At 37.8% G+C, this 19,573-nt stretch overlaps 1 protein-coding gene across 2 annotated transcripts in view; it reads right to left on the bottom strand.

Moving 5' to 3' along the window:
* The window catches only part of DTNBP1 (dystrobrevin binding protein 1), a 73,575-nt gene that overhangs the window by 7,224 nt on the left and 46,778 nt on the right, over window positions 1-19,573 (bottom strand). The gene's annotated exons all lie outside the window — the stretch shown is intronic.

The raw sequence follows: 19,573 nt of genomic DNA, 5'->3' as shown, positions 1-19,573 counted from the left end.
CGTGTGTGTGTGCACGTGCGTGTAAGATTCTGGTTTTGTCAGCCTGCAGAGTGACTGGAAAAATCCTTTGAAGAACACCCTACCCGTAGCGCAGGTACATATCCACAGGAGCTGTGCAGGCAGCCTGAGCCGACGGGAGGGAGGTAAACAGCACTGGTTTCAGTGACACCACCACACAGTCATTAACACTAATACACAGGGTCTTCTCTGTATACAGCAACAAAGAATGTGCCAGAAGACGATGATGATACCGACACATAAAAAAAAGCCGATCCAACTGCCATGAGCTACTAACATGACACGAAGCAGAAAGGGCCAGGTCATACAGCTTGTACTGACATACAGCGACAACCAAATTTGCTTATACGTATCTATGCTGGGTCTCTAGAACTCCCTCTTTCCTCCTACAGCAAAAGAAATATTAGATTGAATAGCATTAGAAGAACTCCTTCCCTCCCATTTTGCTCTAAAGGAGTCACTGCCTGCCCAGAGGATGCACAAAGAAAAGAATTGTGCTCTTTAGTGAAGAATAACATCTTCCAGAACAATAAAAGGACGTGGTAGCTATTGAAATGCTAACTCTAGCCAGACCACTATTAGAATATGCTTTAGAAAAAAAAAGAAAATGCTTTTTAGGAGGAATATATCAACTGCAACCCTTCCTCTCAGAGTTCTCTGTTCATTTTTCTAAATTGGCCTCACGAGCTCTCCGCTTACAATAAAAAAAAAAGAATCTGCCAGCTGAGCTGCTGATGGAAAGGATGGGGGCGGCAAGAAAAGCTGCTGCTCTGGGCTGTGCTACCCATTAGGGGAAGCTCCAGCACATACTGCTGGGTTAAAAAATGTCCGCGCTTTCAACCTGCAGACAGACACAGCTAGAATACGGCATCCATACGGATAAAAGCTGAAAGTGTATGGTTTTCTAAGACAAGCCTCATGTCAGTCTTCCAGGGAAAATGTTACATTAATGATATTTCACAAAAAGGAAATTCATTAGAAGCGTTTACCATTATGGAGATTATTATCCTAATGCAGAACATGTCTTATTAAACCAAGCAAAAACATCAGAGAGCAGTAATTCACTTGCTTGCCTGCATCAAAGTCATGGATCATATACAGAAGCAACTGAGCCATGATAGTTGCCGAAAGGAGCCACGAAAATAGACTGACACACCAAATGCCCATTAAAACATCAGTAAATAAGCTGAAATATTTTTTTTCTTGAAGCAGATTTCAGAAGTATACATCAGTGTATAATAAGGAAAGCATTTTCCTTTAAGTCAACATGTCTTTATTATCAGTTCCACTGTGGGGTACGATGACTGTGTTCCTTGGAGCAAGTCCCTTACTACAGTCTTGAATGATGAGCAATTATTAATATTATTATGTACGATGCAGAAATGCTATTCAATTGTAATAATAAAAGCCAGCGGCTCTTACTGACAACACAAATTTCCCGACTTTCTCAGAATATATTCTGACAGTTTTGCACTCTATATTGGCAGTTCAGGATATTTTTAACCCCAAGACAGAGACAGCATCTAAGTAACATCTGAGACTGATACAACTTTTTACTTAACACTGCACTCTGTTTTTTCCTTTTGCCTAAATGTTCTGCTAACTATTGAAATTGTCACTGGCCAAAGCTAAACAGTAACAACCGCCTGCTGTGCTGACATGTTCTAAAGAAACTCCAAATATGCCAGCTGAAGAGTTGTCATAGGCTTGTTCTCCAAAGTCACTTAGAGAGAGTAAACATCGGGAGCCTTGCTGCACGATTTCACGCTCTGTCAGGTATAATAAAAGTTGCTTGGCTAAGCAAAACCAAACTGCTACCTTTGGGGTTTCTGTTTGTTGCCATGAAATGCTAAGGATGCCTAGATGAAACTAACTGTCAAACATGAAACCACAGAAATCAGGAGTATTGTTTCTTTCACAATGCTATTCAGAATTACGTTTTCCATCATCCGAGTGTAGTTTTACATGTTTATAAAACACTGAATAGAGCCAGCACCAATGGAGTTGTAAGACAAAAGTATCAGCCATATACCATCATAACTGTGCACGTCCACATATGAATTCTTCCCAGAATGCAAAGAGAGCTGACACACTACTATTGCATTTTTCCTTTCACTGTAAAATCGTACCTTGAATTAGTAACTGCACCTATTTCTCAATCGAACTGCTGTGCACATCAAAAAAAAAGGCAGACAGACTACACAGAAAATGCTAACTCACAATTAGATGCAGACGTACTGGAGTTGCCATGATAACCCAAACAAAAGGCAACTTCAATTCTCCACCAGCAATGACTTCTAAGAGAACAGAACTAAAAGTAGGCAAATATTTCTCGAAAAACTGGAAACTCAAGCACTGCCATACAGCCTTCTGCGCCATCCCCAGGAGCAGCCCCACGGCCAACCCACAGCACAACCTCCAGGCGGCCTCTGCCCAAGCCCAAGTGGCAGCGCTTGTCCACAAAACTTCCATTTGCTACAAAACCTCATTTTCTCCAACACTGCAGAAAAACACACTCTCCCTGGCCTTGCACTCACTACACAGGAGCTGGAGCACAGAAGTCGGCTCTGCCCTGGAACCAGTCACCCCAGGCTGAACCATCCCCTGGGTACTTGCACCCCCACTGAGATGCTACGCTGCCCTTGCCTCCTGCGGCCAGGGGAGGGTTTAGCAGGAGGTTTCAGGGGATGCCTCTACTTCTGCAAACACCTCAGTGGGAGAAAAAGCTACAGGCATCATCTGCTTCTGCCCCTGTGGAACCCGCCTGTACCAGTTAATCACAGAATCGACTGGGTTGGAAAAGACCTCAGAGATCATCGAGTCCAACCCTCGGTCCAACTCTAGTCCGTTTACTAGATCATGGCACTAAGTGCCATGTCCAATCTCAGTTTAAAAACCTCCAGGGACGGCGAGTCCACCACCTCCCTGGGCAGGCCATTCCAACGCCTGACCAATCTCTCTGTAAAGAATTTATTTCTAATATCCAGCCTAAATTTCCCCTGGCAGAGTTTAAGCCCATGCCCCCTTGTCCTATTGCTAATGCGACTGGGAAAGCTGTACCAGCTAATTCCACTCATTAAAAGGACTGCCCTGTGCTCTGAAAGGTCAATGAAAAAGAAAGAAGGAAAAAAAAAACAAAAACACCAAAAAAACACACAAAAAAAACCCCAAAAAAACAAACAAAAACCAAACCAAAACAAACAACAAAACAAAACAAACCACACCACAGTGCCCAGAGTGCAGTCCTTAATGCATTGATTTTCACTATAGGTGTTCTATCCCTCAGCTTTTTTTTTAAAAAGGAGGGTGGGTAGAGAATTAAAAACAAACAAACAAACACAAACAAAAAATCCCCACCATATAGTGTGCGAATAGGCCAAAGACCTAGAAATCAAGACAAGAGTAGCAGTACAGTATCATTGTACTTAGTACAATGTCCATGTTTTCACATCTTAATTATCATTTCTGGTCTCTTTCTGTAGCCAGAAGTTGTGCTACCCAGACACTGTATTCCTATTACTAGATTAATTAAAGCTATGACCACAAGACAGATGATTGCTTAATGCCTTTATACAATATTTTTACTTACGAATGAACCCTATTTCTGGGAAAACCTCCCCCAGTACATTAAGTGTTTGAACTAGACACTAGAAGAATCCAAATTCCAAAGGAACAAATTACAATAGCTTATAACCATATACCTCAAGTATAAAGGACATTTTTTCTGATATAATTCATATGCCTGACATTTCCTACAAATTAAAATTCTGTGCAGTCAGGTTTCTATCCTACCGACAAACTAAGGAACCATTTCATACTTCAATCTAAAACATTTTCCAGTTACGCAAACCAGATTTGTATGGCTACAAATAAATCAAATTAGAAGAATGACTAAAAAAAAAACAACCAGCAGCTGAAAACATTTGTTGTTTAGATTGCCTAATGCATCCCTTAGACCTAACATGAAAGTGAAAGATGTCAAATTGTCCAAATGGATGGTGTTTTGGTGCTTTCATACTGTTATACAATCAGTTTATTTTCCTTTAATGTTACTTTATAGTTGTCATGTGAACTGGAATCCATAAGTGTATCTGTTCTGAAGAGGGAAGGACACAGTAATATGAAAACCAGAGGTTAGACTAAATGCTCTTTTTTCCCCCCTCTATAGTTCATCTGTTTTTTGTAGACTCATTCAACCAGACCATAAAACATAGGCAAGTATTCTTCTCAGGGATTTTTGCTTTCACTAAAGATATCAGATTCTCAAGCAGCCTTTCACTGAACCCACTGCAGGTTTTTTGATGTTTCTCCTGCACTTGGGGTCCCAAAACTGGACACAGTATCTGAACATGGTTCAAAGACTGTGGAGTAGGGAGGAAAATCCCTTCCTTCCCTTGATCTCCTGGCCACATTTGCACCCTCAGGGCCTTTCTGCAGGGCTGCTCCTGTTGCAGTGGCTCCTCCTGCCTGGCGCAGGATTTCGCATTCATACCTGTTGAGTTTTGCAATTTTTCTGCCAGCCCGCTTCTCCAGCATCTCTAGATCCCTCTGGATGGCAGCTCTGCCCTTGCTGTTTCGACAGATCCCCCCAATTTGGTGTCATCAGCAAACTCTGTGAGAATGTCCTCCACCACCTCCCCCGGGAAAGACCAGCCCCCCGGCAGAGTGTGACCCATTAACCGCTACCCTTGAAGCCAACCAGTTATTTACCCATCTTGTTGCCCATCCCTCCAGACTGTAAGAGCATAATCTGGCCACAAGAATATGTGGGAGACAGTTAAAACCTATCAGTAAGCTGCCTATTCACTAAACAACTGAAAGTCTTCAAAAACCAGAATGATAAAAACATAAAAACAGACAACGGAAGAAAGAGACAGCCAAGTAACTTTTCAAGCACATTATAACTTAGTAACTTATACTTGCATCTGTCTCATTATATACCCTTTTAAGTAAAAATATCAAAGCAACACAAGACACCAGGGAGCACTTCAAAGAATGCAGTTTTTATCAAAAATGTTTAAATTATTCTTGACAGAATTTAGAATACACTTTGAGAATATGAAGGAGGAAGTTCAGAGCACTCTTGCACTATACTTTGCTAAGAAGTAGGGAAGCTTGGCAAAACTTGAAGACAACTTATATGTGAATTAGATGCAAGGTCTTTCCTCCAAATAGGAGTGAAAACAAAACAAGTGAAAACTACAAGATTTAACTGGTTTAAAACTCTGACTTAACAGACTCTTTACAAAGTAAAAAAAAAAAAAAATAAAATAAAAAAAATCAGTAAGTATATTCAAATAATTACAATTAAAAAACTTAAGTCCTGATTCACTAGAACACAAACTCAGGGTTTCACTGGAGTTTGGTGACAGGGCAAGTGCTGGATTTTGCACCTGGGACACGGCAACCCTGGCTGTACATACAGACTGGGGGGCGGGATGCTGGAGAGCAGCTCTACAGAGAGTGGTCTGGGGGTTCTGGTTGGCGGCAAGTTGAACATGAGCCAACAGTGTGCCCTGGCAGCCAAGAGAGCAACCATGTCCTGGGGTGCATCAAGCACAGCATTGCCAGCCGGGCCAGAGAGGTGACTGTCCCGCTCTGCTCTGCACTGGTGCGGCCTCACCTGGAGCACTGAGTGCAGTTCTGGGTGTCACAGGATAAAAAGGATCTAAAGCTACTGAAGGGTGTCCAGAGGAGGGACACAACGTTGGTGAAGGGTTTGGAGGGGAAGCCATATGAGGAGCAGCTAAAGTCACTGGGTTTGTTCAGCCTGGAGAAGAGGAGACTGAGGGGAGACCTCATGGGGCTACAGCTTCCTCACAAGGGGAGCAGGAGGGACAGGTGCTGGTCTCTTCTCTTTAGTGGCCAGTGACAGAACCCGAGGGAATGGCAGGAAGATGTGCCAAGGGAGGTTCAGGTTGGACATGAGGAAAAGGTTCTTCCCACAGAGGGTGGTGGAGCACTGGAACAGGCTCCCCAGGGAGGTGTCACGGCCCCAAGCCTCACAGTGTTCAAGAAGAGACTGGACAACTCCCTCAGACACATGGTGTGACCTGTGGGGTTGTCCTGTGCAGGGACAGGAGCTGGACTCGATGATCCTTGTGGGTCCCTTCCAACTCAGGACATTCTGATTCTGTGACAGAAAAATCATCTCTGCTGGAAAAAAAACATACCTCATTCCAAATGAAATTTGTCTGACAACTCTCTAAGGCCTGCATTTTCATGAAGAGATATTTTACTAAAATTAAGATTACTGAAAGTATTTCTTTCAAAATATTCCATAAAAAACAGTCATTAAAAATTACTGTATGTATTCCTTGATAATTTCTAACTATTTTTAATAGATTTCATCAGAATATGAAAACTTTAATTAGTCCAGAAATAATCTAGTCAAGAGGAAAAGCAGAGGTTTTACCAGTGCCCAATAGGCAGTTTCAACAAGTTGGCTTATCTTGGAAAGTCCCTTTAAACAAGCAAATTGTTTACTTGAGATCCTTGAAAAATACAGAATAAGCCTAAATAAATATCAGAATAACCTACTGAAAATATACGCCCAAGATTCCAGTTACTAAAGCAGCACCTGGAGGAAGAAGCAGCTTCCGACCAACACGACAGGAAACACAGCTTGGAACAAGGCTTCCATGTAACTCCAAACGTTATCTGTTACCAGGAAATCTTTGCAATTAAGAGATACTAAAAATATGCTCCACCAAACAGCAAATGCATGGATTGGATTCTAAAAATGTAAATACATCTAGGATTAAAATAAAAGAACAACACAAACTTTATAATCATGTACAAACTTTATAATCGTATGCCTCACAGTGTGCGAAAAGAATATTAGAGCTTGATAGAATCAGGATCTTTTAGGTCAGCTAAATAAAAGGTTACTGTATTTACATTTATTTTACTTCCACAGTTTCCTTCAGCTTTTTTAAACCCTTAGAAATATCATAATTTACAAGGCAGACCAGTGGCTTGCTACTGTAGATGAGAATACATCCGAGCTAAAGACAGAGTCCACCCAGTTAGAGTTTTTAAACAGTTAATACAGTCCACACTGTAACTAATTTAGGGGTTCAAACAAGCCTAGAACATCCAAAGATGTTTCTAAAAGCCTAAATCCTTCCTTGCCCAACTGTACTATTTCGCAACAAACTAAACGGAGCACCTTACATAGCAGCTATATTGCACATTAAATTCTTTCAATTGCTTTCACCTTTCTCTGCAAGCTTAAAAATACAGCAGGCTGAGGACTTCTCTGCAAGGTGGTCCACAGCAGCATAATGGACTCTCAGTTTTGAACTAGATCTACCGTGGTTCAGAAGCAGTGAGAATGCTTTTGGCCATTTTATTTCTCATAAAAAACATCCTGAAACCTGAGCATATTTGCCTACTTCTTGAATTTTTAAAATTAAGAGCAGACAAATTTTCACGCCTGCAAATGTGCTAATCAGGAACAATTTTAGACTTGTTTTAATTGGTTTTAACTACAGTCAAAATCATCATGGATATACTGTTTTACAGCACATTAGGGTTTTTTTCCACAATTGCTTCAGTATTTTCCTGCCTTCAGATGTGCAAATGCATGTCTTGCACAGTATGGTAATGTTACAGCAAAAGCTTTAGGGGAGGAATGATCTCCTCCAGGCCCATACTTGACTGCTTCTGGGTTAACAAATCCATAATCCACCATTGCCCAGTTTCCTGGTTCAACTTCATTTATGGTCCCAAGACCACTAAGTAACAATATCTGTCTTTCTATTATAGAGGACAGGATTAAACAATGTGACTTCAGTGGGATGCGAATACCACAAACTCTCCTCAGCTCGCACCAGGACAGCCCCTGTTAGAAAGGGAGTCTTCTAACACCCCATTTCCTCCTTTAGTCAGATTTCTATCCAACTGAAAGAGAAGAAAAGGTGACAAGGGAAGGATAACATTAAGCTGAACCTCACTAGTATGGAACTCAAGTTGAAAATAAAGAAAACGACAAGCATCTGAGCTCATGTGCTTGTTTCCTGTCCCCCTATAAATCCACCATTTATAGTACTGTAAGAACAATGATTCTGTTAGTAAGATGGAAAGTATTTATTTTCACTATAAATAAACCTGACAATGTCACATGTATCTTCAGTACATACAGGTTTATTTGTGAAGACAATCTGGTTTTAAAAATCTAGCCATACACTATAGAAAAATACTATTACAGAAATTGTACTTGCAAACAATTCAAATGACTCAGCACTAGTCTACCATCATGACAATCTGTATTTAATACATGCACTTTCCAATTACTGTTTTTTCTGTCTCAACTCAAAATACTTATTTTCAAATGGAAAAACTAATCAATAACAAACCTAAACCCAAAGTACTTAAAATAGAAACCACGGCATTGCAGTATTCTACCATGAAAATGTCCCAAATAAGATGAATAACATCCCATCATCCAAGTACAAACTGATCTACCAAACATTTTAATTACTATTTTCTGTTCTGAAAAGATAGCTGCCTTTGCTTTGCAACTGGAAGGCTCTCAAAGACAGGCAAACGGCTTCTGCTACTACAAAAACAGTGCTAATCTTAACGTATGCACAACTCTGAGATATTTGCCTTCCAGATCAAATTATGTGCATGCGTAGATACATAAATAAATGATGAGATGCTGTTTTGCTGTCATGACACATTGTGCACACGTAGAAAACATGGGTTCCACAACATGGCAAATCAGTCAGCAGGTATCAACTTGTCCTTAAGAATAAGACCAAGCCCCAAACTCTTGCTTTGGTGAAACTATTTTTCACCCAAACTATAAGCAGAACAATGCCACTCAGGGCTTAACTAAATCTTGCCTCAATAATGTGAAGGTGAACTGAAGGTGTCTTCTTTCTTACTAACTAAAACATAATGAGGGTTAATACTCCATATATTGTTTTCAGAATAACCAGTTTTCTGATCTGAACATGCAATGTATTACTCCCTCTCCAGAGGCAGAGATAGAGCTGCCAAAGAGTCCTACAGGCTTCAGAGCCAAAAGGAATGAGCTGCGTATTCATAGTCTCTGTATAGTTCAGTGTGACTTACTTTACATTGACAGTGACATATTTTAGACTTGAAAAGAGGGTTTTTTTTGTTGGTGGTGTTTTGTTTTTGTTTGTTTTGTAAGAGAAAGTTTGGACCAAGTCTTAGGCCAATATAAGCAATGATTGCTCAATCAGAAACAGAAAAGGAAAAACCTCAACTTTCACAAAAAATTACGCAAAGAGAATGCAATTTATTTTCATATCTCTTCCACATGGTAAGGCATTTGGTATGCATTATGTAAAACACATTCAATAACAGATGTGCTTTACAAATGCACAACAAATAACACTGTACTCTGAGGAAACTTCTACGTCCATCAGAACTCTTAAAACATTTTTATCCAATAGTGAAGGAAACCATTTTGCAAACTGAAATTTTGCTTGAAACATTTGATGCTGGAAACCATTCAAAATCGTGAGTCTTCTCTCATCTGAATTGGTCATCAAACTAAAGTTCTGAAAGCACAAAGCCTGCGAGCGTTACTGCAATCAACTGCAAGATCTATTTCTTGGTTATCAACAGTGGTTTTCTGTTCATGCTAAGAACATTATGGCCTGGTTACTAAGATTTAAATATGGCTTTTAATAGAGCCTAAATGTCACACTTTAAACAAGCAGCAAATATATCCCTTATTTCCACAAAACCAGATTCTCTGTCCAATGACACACATGAGGTACTTATGCTAAAACATGCACATCTAAATGTTTGGAGTGGGGTCAATCATTCTGAAAGGGCCAGGGATTAACTACAAAAGGCATGAAACAGGAGAAAGCATTTCTTTCCAATTTCTTTCTAAGTATAACAGGTGAAGGATTCTGCAAATTAAACCTGTATGTTCAAGTAGTCAGAACTGCAGGACCACCAGCGAAATTGCTCTCTTCCTCCCGCAGAAGCCTACATGCTTACAATGTCAAAATTTCCCCATGCACTAATATTTTAAGAAGACCACAAGCAAATCATTATATCAGTACCACACACAGAATATTTGAAGTATTTATTTTTTTCTTGGCAACTTAGTCTACTTCCTCTTCCATTTCTGTCAAAACAACTTCTACAATACAAGCAAAAAAAATGCTATCAATTCGTCCTATTACTACTGGTTTTACTTCTTCATTCTTAGAAGTTGACAAGAATAAGGACCGTTAGATTACAAATCCAGTCCAGCTCAGAACTGTTCACTTAATGACCCCGAACAAATCTCAGCACAGTCCACCTTTAGAAATTCTAGTGGTGACTAAACATTTATTATGTTTGATATGATCAGCAAAACCAGACCTGAAGTACCATTCACTCCAATAAACCAACATCCAGGAGCACGCAAATAGTTTCTACAAAATATTCTACAAAATAACACGTGAGGGGACTTAACTGGCTAACAGACACACAAACTATCAGTTATGACAGATTGGCTTATTTTAAAAATCTCTATTCTTAAATGCAAAACAAAGATACTATCACTTTTCTCAAAACTGAACATGTAACAATGCTATTTACTAGTAAGTTAATTTGGAATGTTAGCAATAGCTTGTGTTTTTCAGACTTTTCATACTACTGTAAGAGAGATCTCTCCAAAGTACACAATAATATTCTCTTACAAAAGTGTTCAATTAATGGGTTGCTTTTAAATTTAGCCAAACGTATAGTAACAACTATACAGGCACAATAAAAGACAACAACAACACAAAACCATACTACATTTCAAAGAGAAAATTGTGTCTGAATATTAAAAAAAAAATACATTTTCAGAATATACTACTATATTTTCACAGTTAAAATTCCTCATTTTCTGTGAAAATGAGGAAACAGGGCATCTTATGATAAGTGCAGGAATACACATCAGTGTGGTTTTTTTCCACTGAACATTTTTTATTTTTAAAACCAAAATAGTTTATGTGAAAGAGAGAAACAATTTAGTTAGGACATGGACTGTGATTCAGAGGTAAGGCAATTTTCAGTATATCAGTTCTAAAGAAAGGATATTGTGTTTAAAATTTTTAATTAAACACTTTAAGCTTTATTCCATGCAGCCAGCATTGATATACTCAAAACCATTCCACTTGCTACTTAATTCTATTTTTTTACAGAATAATAAGTGGTCTAGAGCTCAATAATAACAGATCTTAACACAAAAAGCAGTCCAGACTTGGAACTGCTCCAGCAGTTCCAACTTGAAAAATACTGTCTTTAAATTGCTCAGTTTTAAGAATAAAATTATTTTGATGATCTAGATTTCTTTTTTTCTTTTTTTTTTTTCTTTAAGATAAATCTCTTTTGTAGAAAAAACAGAGTCCTGAAAGATGATCTGCACTTACTGGCTTGCTGACTTATTTGTGTCCATCTTCTAGCAGAATTGTTCTAAATTGTTCAAACTTAGATCTTTAAATACTGAAGGTAGAATAAAGGTCATCTTTATATATAGTGTCAAAGCACTTACGTAATTTTACTGGTAACTCATTACAGTTCTCACGAATTCGCCATATCTATTTTTTTAAAAGCATTGAAGGAAAAACCTTTAAGAGCAACCTATACTACACAAGCAGATGAGAAGCAAACCAAAGCCCTACCTTCCTTGCAGTTTGTAAACTATGACAGAAGAGTGTGGCTGGGTTTACTTTTTTGTTTTGTTCAACCCCAAGAAATGTCTCATGCTTTAGATCTTCCAAGATTTCAGTATTCCATATAGTAGCCAATATTTGCTACTAACAGTAAGGGAAGCTACCAGGTCACACAACATATTGGTAGCTTTCAAATTTTTACTCTGACTTTCAAGTTTTTACCATGCTTATTCTTTAAAGACGACCAGAATAAACTAGTGCATCAACGTTGGTAACATCAAGGTGGAACATCACTCACCCAAAAGACAAACCTGATTTCATGGTACTAGATCAAATTGGCACCAAAAGGAACACTGGTGGTTGCACACAAAAATAACTCTTCCAGGCCAAACAATTTTGGTGGGTTTTTTTTAGTTTTGTGGGGTTTTTTTGTTTGTTTTGTTTGTTTGTTTTGGTTTGTTTTTTTAAGAGGATCAGCCCTCATCTGTCCTCCTGCAGCTGGCATAGAACTGACATAATGTGTAAAACCATATTGTCAGCTTCAGCTAAAGCCATAATGGCAACTGAGTTCACTCAAAACTGTTTTTGCAGTTTTGCCATTATTTATCAGTAGCAGCATAAGGCATTACACAACACATTGTAATTTTAACTTGTGCTCATATTAGCTTAGTTTGCAGTAACAGATAAATTGATTTATAAAGCTTCCTGTTCAAATTAAACTGATTTAAATGACTGCAACATCATTTTTGCAAGTACTGTATTAGGCTGGTTTAAAAATATTGTGCAAAAACTAGCAGGTCTTTTCTCAAGTGTGCAAGATCTAAAATCTTAATACCTTTAGATTAATAGATTAATTTAATTAAGATTAATGGATGAATTTATTGGGATTAAATACAGCTAGATACGCTTCACTGGTTAACATAACTAAGTCATCCATATCCTCATAAAAAGAGTGTATTTAACAGCTAAGACTTTTTCCTTATTTGATGTTCACAGTTTTACACCTGTTTCTTATTAGGAGAAATCATTATCACTAAAGCAGTATAAGACTTTAGGTCCATCAGTTGCTTAGCCCAAGACCTCAACACATATACATATATAAAATAACGAAAAGAGAGACACCCACACAGCAAACCAGGGAGAGGATGGAGCAGATGCATGATGTTACTAATGCATCAGCAGAGTGCTAAACAAGGGAGAAATATGAAAGAAAAGGAGATACAAAGAGTAATGAAGATGGGGCAGGGGTGGAGGGGAAGGGCAACTGACAACTCGGATTGCTGAACAGAGCTAATAAATAAGATATGATCTTTTACTCTGGATTTCTCCAGTCTGGTAGAGATTAAATAAATTGTGAGGAGAAAAACGATACTAACCAGGAGAAAGAAATTTAAAACGGAGGCGCATATTGAAACCAAACACCAAGAACAAAAAGCCACTGCAATAAAACTGGCTGTTACCAAAGAGATATGCACTACTCTGCCAGACAAAAACCTAGAGACTGTAGGGACAATTACGAGTGAGAAAGCACATCCTGTGTGACCACCAATGACTAAACCCTATGCCTACAGCAAGAATGAACTGACAGATGACACCAAGGATACAGTATCTTATTCAAGCAAACAAAGAAAATTCACCTAAAGGATGCCTAGACATCAAAGTGACAGTGAGGAGTGAATAAGAGCAGAAATTCAGGAAGCTGATAAAAGCACGGACAAGGGGGAAGGGAAGAAAGAAGGGGGCTGACTGAAGAGGGAAGTCAATGCAATTAGGGTTGTGGAACCTGTAAAATTCGCTTCCTGTGAGATCATCCCTTTCAACACAGGCAGCTATACAAAATCTGTCTCTTACTCTCTCCCCCTCACCTTTTTTTTTTTTTTTTTCCAGTGCACAGATGCCAGGTAGGTCTTCAATATCTCTTGCCACATCCTGAGACAACGGGCATTAATTTGTGCCTGTGCTGCACTACAGAATGAAATGAGGAATTAATTCCCCCGACAACTGTATTAATCAACATCTGCCATTTGTATGTGCTTTAAAAACATTAATCTTTAGGCCAACTAAAAATACAGAATACTTAATTTATATTCTTCTCCCTATCTCCTGAATATGTATAAAGCCCTCCTAATTTAATTTTTAATTTTATTCTTTAGAATATTTTAGTTGTAATTAGTCACAAGTACTTTAAACCTCACAAAACGCATGCACTTTTCCCGCGTAGTGTAAACATGCAGCTGATTTCTGAAAAAGCAACATTTCTTAACTATTACTCTATTTCTCTAAGCAGCACTTCTCTACACTAGGTGCCATTTTCTATAGCGATGAAAATCACATACTAAGTCTTTACAACAAGTACAGCCACCCCCACCCGTAAAAAAATCGAAGAGTCCCTACAGAACCACACATTGGTTCTGAAAAAGAAAATAGAACTGCTGATTTTTAAAGCGTTAAGATAAACAGTAAGCAGACATGTACTGATCCTACTCCATGGCAAATTCTTCCTCACTTTCATATCTAACATTGTATAACATGCCTCTCAAAAGCTAAACATCCGCTAATTTTAGAGAAGGATACCATTAGAACACAATATGGCCTTTATTAAATATGAATTATTTGTTCACAATATATTCGGCATGACAGCAGGAAATCATTGCCTTCAGGCCGCCATTATATCTGCCCTGTTTCCTTCTCTTTTTTCCCCATCATCATACATCTGCTTTGTCAGCTCCAACAGCATCCAATTTCCATGGGCAAAGAGATTGTTCCTTCCTTTTCAGAGCAACTATTTTTATTTGATATTAACACAGAAATGAAATTGTGAACTTTAAGATTTAAGTTTTCAACAGAGATTAAGGCAGAATGTTTCTCACCTCTTAGCTGCTGCTGTAGACTCCCACAGATGACACCTCATTTGATTTCACCAGTTTCATGCCAGGAAAATTTAGTTCATAGCCATGAAGACCAAAATTTATTTGTTGAACAAAAGATTAAATTTGATGGAAGTGGGTTACAAATAATATTATGGGATCTACACATTTGATGTTCACGCTTTGGAATGCCTTTTAAAACACAAAGGAGACACGCAAGATGGGACAGTGAAGGGCAGTTAAAGAACAAACTCCTCACAAGACTTTAATGAATCTGATCTGTCCTGGGGCTAGGCCAACAACAGAGCTCTGGAACACAAAGAGCATCATGGCCATGAAGTTCTGCCACAAGAAACACAGCAGGGACAGCATCTGGTACAAGAACCACCCTCAATATCAGTTCCTGAATACATTAGACATTATAAACAAGGCTTGAAGTGGGCATGGGAATCAACCCAGAAATACTGCGGGGCATTCCTGTTCTGTTGATACAAGTATCTTTTCCTCAGGCTTGAAAGTATCATGTACCAAGAAGGTGTTCAGCAAATGTTGAACTTCAACCTATTGTGATGCTCTTGCAAACTATCAAATCTGTTTATAATAGTGACTATCCAAAGCAACTGAGAACTGAAGCATGCAAAAGGAATCAAAGTAACATCATTATTATTATTTCATGCTCTATAAAACTGTAGATGTTTGGTAAAAAGCCTCCTATTTTGAAACATGTTGCTGATACTATTCCTTTTAAATTATTTTTCATGCATGTCTTACTTATTAAACGAGTTCCCTTGACAATATATATGCAGTAAATACAGTATCAACATCAAACAGTGGCTGCATCACACAGACAAATCTAATCATAAAGTGCTGAAATTTTGGTCCAGAAGGAAGGAAAAAGCTGCCAAGGCTTGATAATACATGAAAACTATATTTTCAAAATAAAACTGGTAAATTTGGTGCATCATGCAAAAAAGCAATAAGTTGTTCACAACCAATCACAAAATATAAGATTGTAGATTTTCATGAAGCATTAATTAGTTCCCATCTTTCACTCAAAAATCCAAATTATCAGGTTCTCTGTAAAATGCTAGTTTGCCTGTATATATTCAGAACAAGGGATTTTTTTACAACATGAAACTGTTTAAAATAGAATATGTTTTTACATATTTCATTAATTTATTTTCATGAATTATATTTATATATTGAAATATCTATACAGATGTAAAACCCCTAAGGCAATTTTAATAAAGACAGATGTATAAGTGCCCACTTAAGCACAAATGCATTGTACTCCACGTATTACAAATAATTTCACATATGAACACCATAAATATTACAGGGCTAGAATGAACTGCATTTTGCTGAAGAAGTTTGCAAGGTAGCAGTTTCCACTTACCATTCAAAATAGGACAGAAATTATATGCTTGCACACTGCTATTACAATCAATTTTTGAAGTGAAAACTGTAATCATATCAGCAGCTACTAAAGACTGATGGCCTGCTTTTTCTAACACTAGTTTAGTGCTTTCTAAATAGTAAATTGAATTATGATACTCAGCCTGGAAGGGGGGGGGGAAGAGGATCAGAAAAAAGTCTGAGAGAGATTGCAGTTTATAAGCATACACATATGGCAATGTATTTAGAAATTAAAACAAGACATGCTATTCTTAAACCCACAGGTAAAATGAAGAACATATATTTGCAGTGAACCAGCCTATAATAATAATATAGGTCATATCTGATGATTCTCTATTTGGAAATACCTCTCGTGATCAGATCTGGGGACATAGAGTTCTGCTCACATTTAAAGTGAGACTTTAATGTAGGGCATTTCACATTTAATTTGGTTTTAAATATTCTTCAGAAGTCCTAGGTAGCTGAAAAGATTTTGTCCTTCAACCTTATTCACCTATAGGAACAGATCTGAGAGAAAGGCAGCAGTCAACTAGTCAAATCAGCAGTACTGGAAGCGTAATATATTAATACATCCAGAGTCACGGAGGTTATGTAAACTGATACAGCAAATTAATACCAATCCTTTGCTGCCTCCCAAAATACAACCTACTCACCTACTCAGTCATTACAAACGATATCTCCATTTCAATTCTAATTGGGGGAAAAAAATAAAATAAATAAATAAATAAAAATATAGATAAAAGACTAACTGTCAGAAACTGAGCTACCTTCTCATTCAAGAAGAGATCTGGACGTCAGAGCTGAGGCTTATCCAGTAAGGGGGCACCCAAATGTGCCATTTGCACTTTCACTGCCCCTGCTGCACTCATCCTGAAGACGCACACAAAATTCATGTTTTTCAGATCACTCCCAAGATTTTTGTAAAGAGATAAAAAAGGAGGTCCTGCAGAAAAATCACTTCTCAGGTGTTAGGCAGACTGGCCTGCACCTAGCCAAGAGGTAACAGTACAAAAGAACAATATGAAGAAGCTGAACTATATAAGAGCTATGTTAAGAAGTAGTAATGAAAAACACTTCTCCAGGTATACACACTTTTTGACTTGCAGAATTTAACAATGTCAGTACGAACTTGGAGGATCCTGAAGTGTAAGACTCCTAAGAGAAACAAAATACTTGCCCAATATAGTCTTAAAAAAAAGTCACAGCACAAAGAATTCTTAAAATAGAAGCTAGCAAAGCGCATTATATTGTCAGAGCAAATCTGTCTCCATCCCACTAGAGATGCTAGCTCAGTGATCCGCATATAACTCCACCTATCTTTTAAGGCAAAAACTGTCCTAGTATCACTGCTTGTGGGCTTTAATGCAAAGTCCTGGCAATTGGCCAAGACTCTGGAAGGCAGGGCAGGCAGCTTTTAAAATTTTCTTTTTAGGTCATGACATAAGAGATCACTCTGATGTCCACTAATGCTCCATTTACAAACACAGAGGGAAGTCAGCAATTTGTACTTACAGAAAAAAAGGAAGACACTTCTGAAAACAATGCTACATTGTACAGAAACTTCATGTTTAGGCAAGTTATCTAACAGTTTCCACAGAGCTTAGTAAAACATAAAACTGAGAAAATATCACATACTAAAAGGAACTGAAAGCGAAGGGTAAACCAGCATATATTTATTCTAGTGAACAGAGATGTTTTTAAATGCAAGCTTTAATTTTAACAAGGAAATGAACACTTCAAGCTTTTTTTTTTTTAATCAAATTTTATCCCGTCACCTATGCTCAGAATACAAAAAGTCATATTCACCAAAGAAATGGCCAAACTGAGTTAGAGTTCAGAGCATTTTAAAGCTAGTAAGTGATATTTGGAGCTTCTGTCTATCTACAAAGGAATCCAAAACTGGGTTTGGGATTTGGGATGTCGTTAAGTCTTCTGGCAATGATAAAAATCAAGAGCTTTCCCACATTTTACTCAGACTTGTTCTTTTGAACAAAGTTAAATTATGTACAGTCTTGTGGCTTTATACAGAACTCTTTACAGCAGCCTTTGCCAGCAGCCAGATGCCATATTGCTTCTATATCAAAATAGCAACTAAGAATGATGGGTAAGGACATTACTGGAACAGGGATCCAATTAACAGAACATGGCAAAATTGACATTTATATAACAAAGTTTCAGGTTAGTCATCAATGACTAAATTTATACTACAGAGCTATTAATTCTCACCCTTTGTAGACAGAAGAGCAGCAGTTTCCAAGTAGCTCACAAAACCAACAGCTCATGAAAGAAACTTTTCTGCCCCACACATCTCCATAAAAGTTGTTCAAATACTCATATGTTCCTCCTTCCCAGTAATCTGATGACTGGGTTAAGTCAGGAAACAACTGACGCTGGACAAAATAAGAGACTGAATGGTATCACAACATAGGCAGACAGTATTTTCAGTGCTGATAGGATTTAAGAAAGCCTCTTTGCTGAATTAATACTAGAACAGTTTAACACAATTAACAATTAGCTGGAGGCATACTAATTACTACAAAACACAACCCCCAAACCACCTCACCACACACCAGCCTTTCAAGAGTTTTGTCTGTTTTTTGTGATGCTGATCCTTTCAATATGTTTACATGTGCAAGTCTCTTCGCCTCCCCTCCACCAAACAAGCCAACCCCTCCTAGCATCTGGTGAAATAAATTTTCTTTTAACTCAATAGCTTCTCTAACACCGCTTTTCATTTGCAGCTGTCCACTGGAATTCTCATGACTGATCCATCCCTGGCTGTTATTTAGCCTGTTCACAGTTTAATTAATCTCAGTAGTTCATTTCTCAAGCGCGACTTCATGACAGAGATTGTTTTCCTCCTAAATACTTTTCGCTCAATAACCTGCCACTTGCAGAATCTTTTGGCCTGCTATTAACTACCAGAGGACAAAAAAATCTATACAATTATTTTTAGTTTCTGGATGGTTTACTGCTGTTAGAGTCACCTGTTTTCAAAATTTAACCTGCATACTTGTGCTGCTGCCCAAACAAAATATAGAATATCCAAGCCAAAACAGAAGCAGATCTAGTAAGTCTTTCTTAAAGTTTTATATACATATATATACACATGTATTCTTATACTTTTAAAAGATACACATTTTACACATATACAAGTATGAATCTTAAGATACACATTTTATATATACACACACATATTTCATATATATAAAATATGTATCTCTTAAAAGCGTAAGAATCATACGTAAATAATATCTTGCTTGCAGAACCATACTGAATTAAAACCTTCATTCAAAAAGCCACAATACACATTTTAAAATTGCCATAGTATTCACAACATCCATTCAAAAAGTTTCTGTTTTTAGAGAATCTTAAAATGAAAATGTGTTCTTATTATCTCCTCAGTTGAAATCTTGAACTGTCAAGGACCATAAAGAGGACCCTACATTAAGAATATTGGCTTTTCTGAAATTCATTCATGTTTTTAATAATGGATTAAAAATAACTTTAGACAGTCTTACATTTTACAACTTTCCTTCTAAAACAGAAGGATTTCTTTTGTCTCAGAAATCCTCAAAGTTTCCAAATTTCTATGAGATATGACTTAAAACACATCCTTCTTTTGGTCTATGG

This window comes from Streptopelia decaocto (assembly GCF_964273445.1).
Source record: "Streptopelia decaocto genome assembly, chromosome: 2".
Taxonomy (NCBI): Eukaryota; Metazoa; Chordata; class Aves; order Columbiformes; family Columbidae; genus Streptopelia; species Streptopelia decaocto.
The sequence above is the reverse complement of the archived record's forward strand: the minus strand, read 5'-3'. Positions and strand labels throughout refer to the sequence as shown.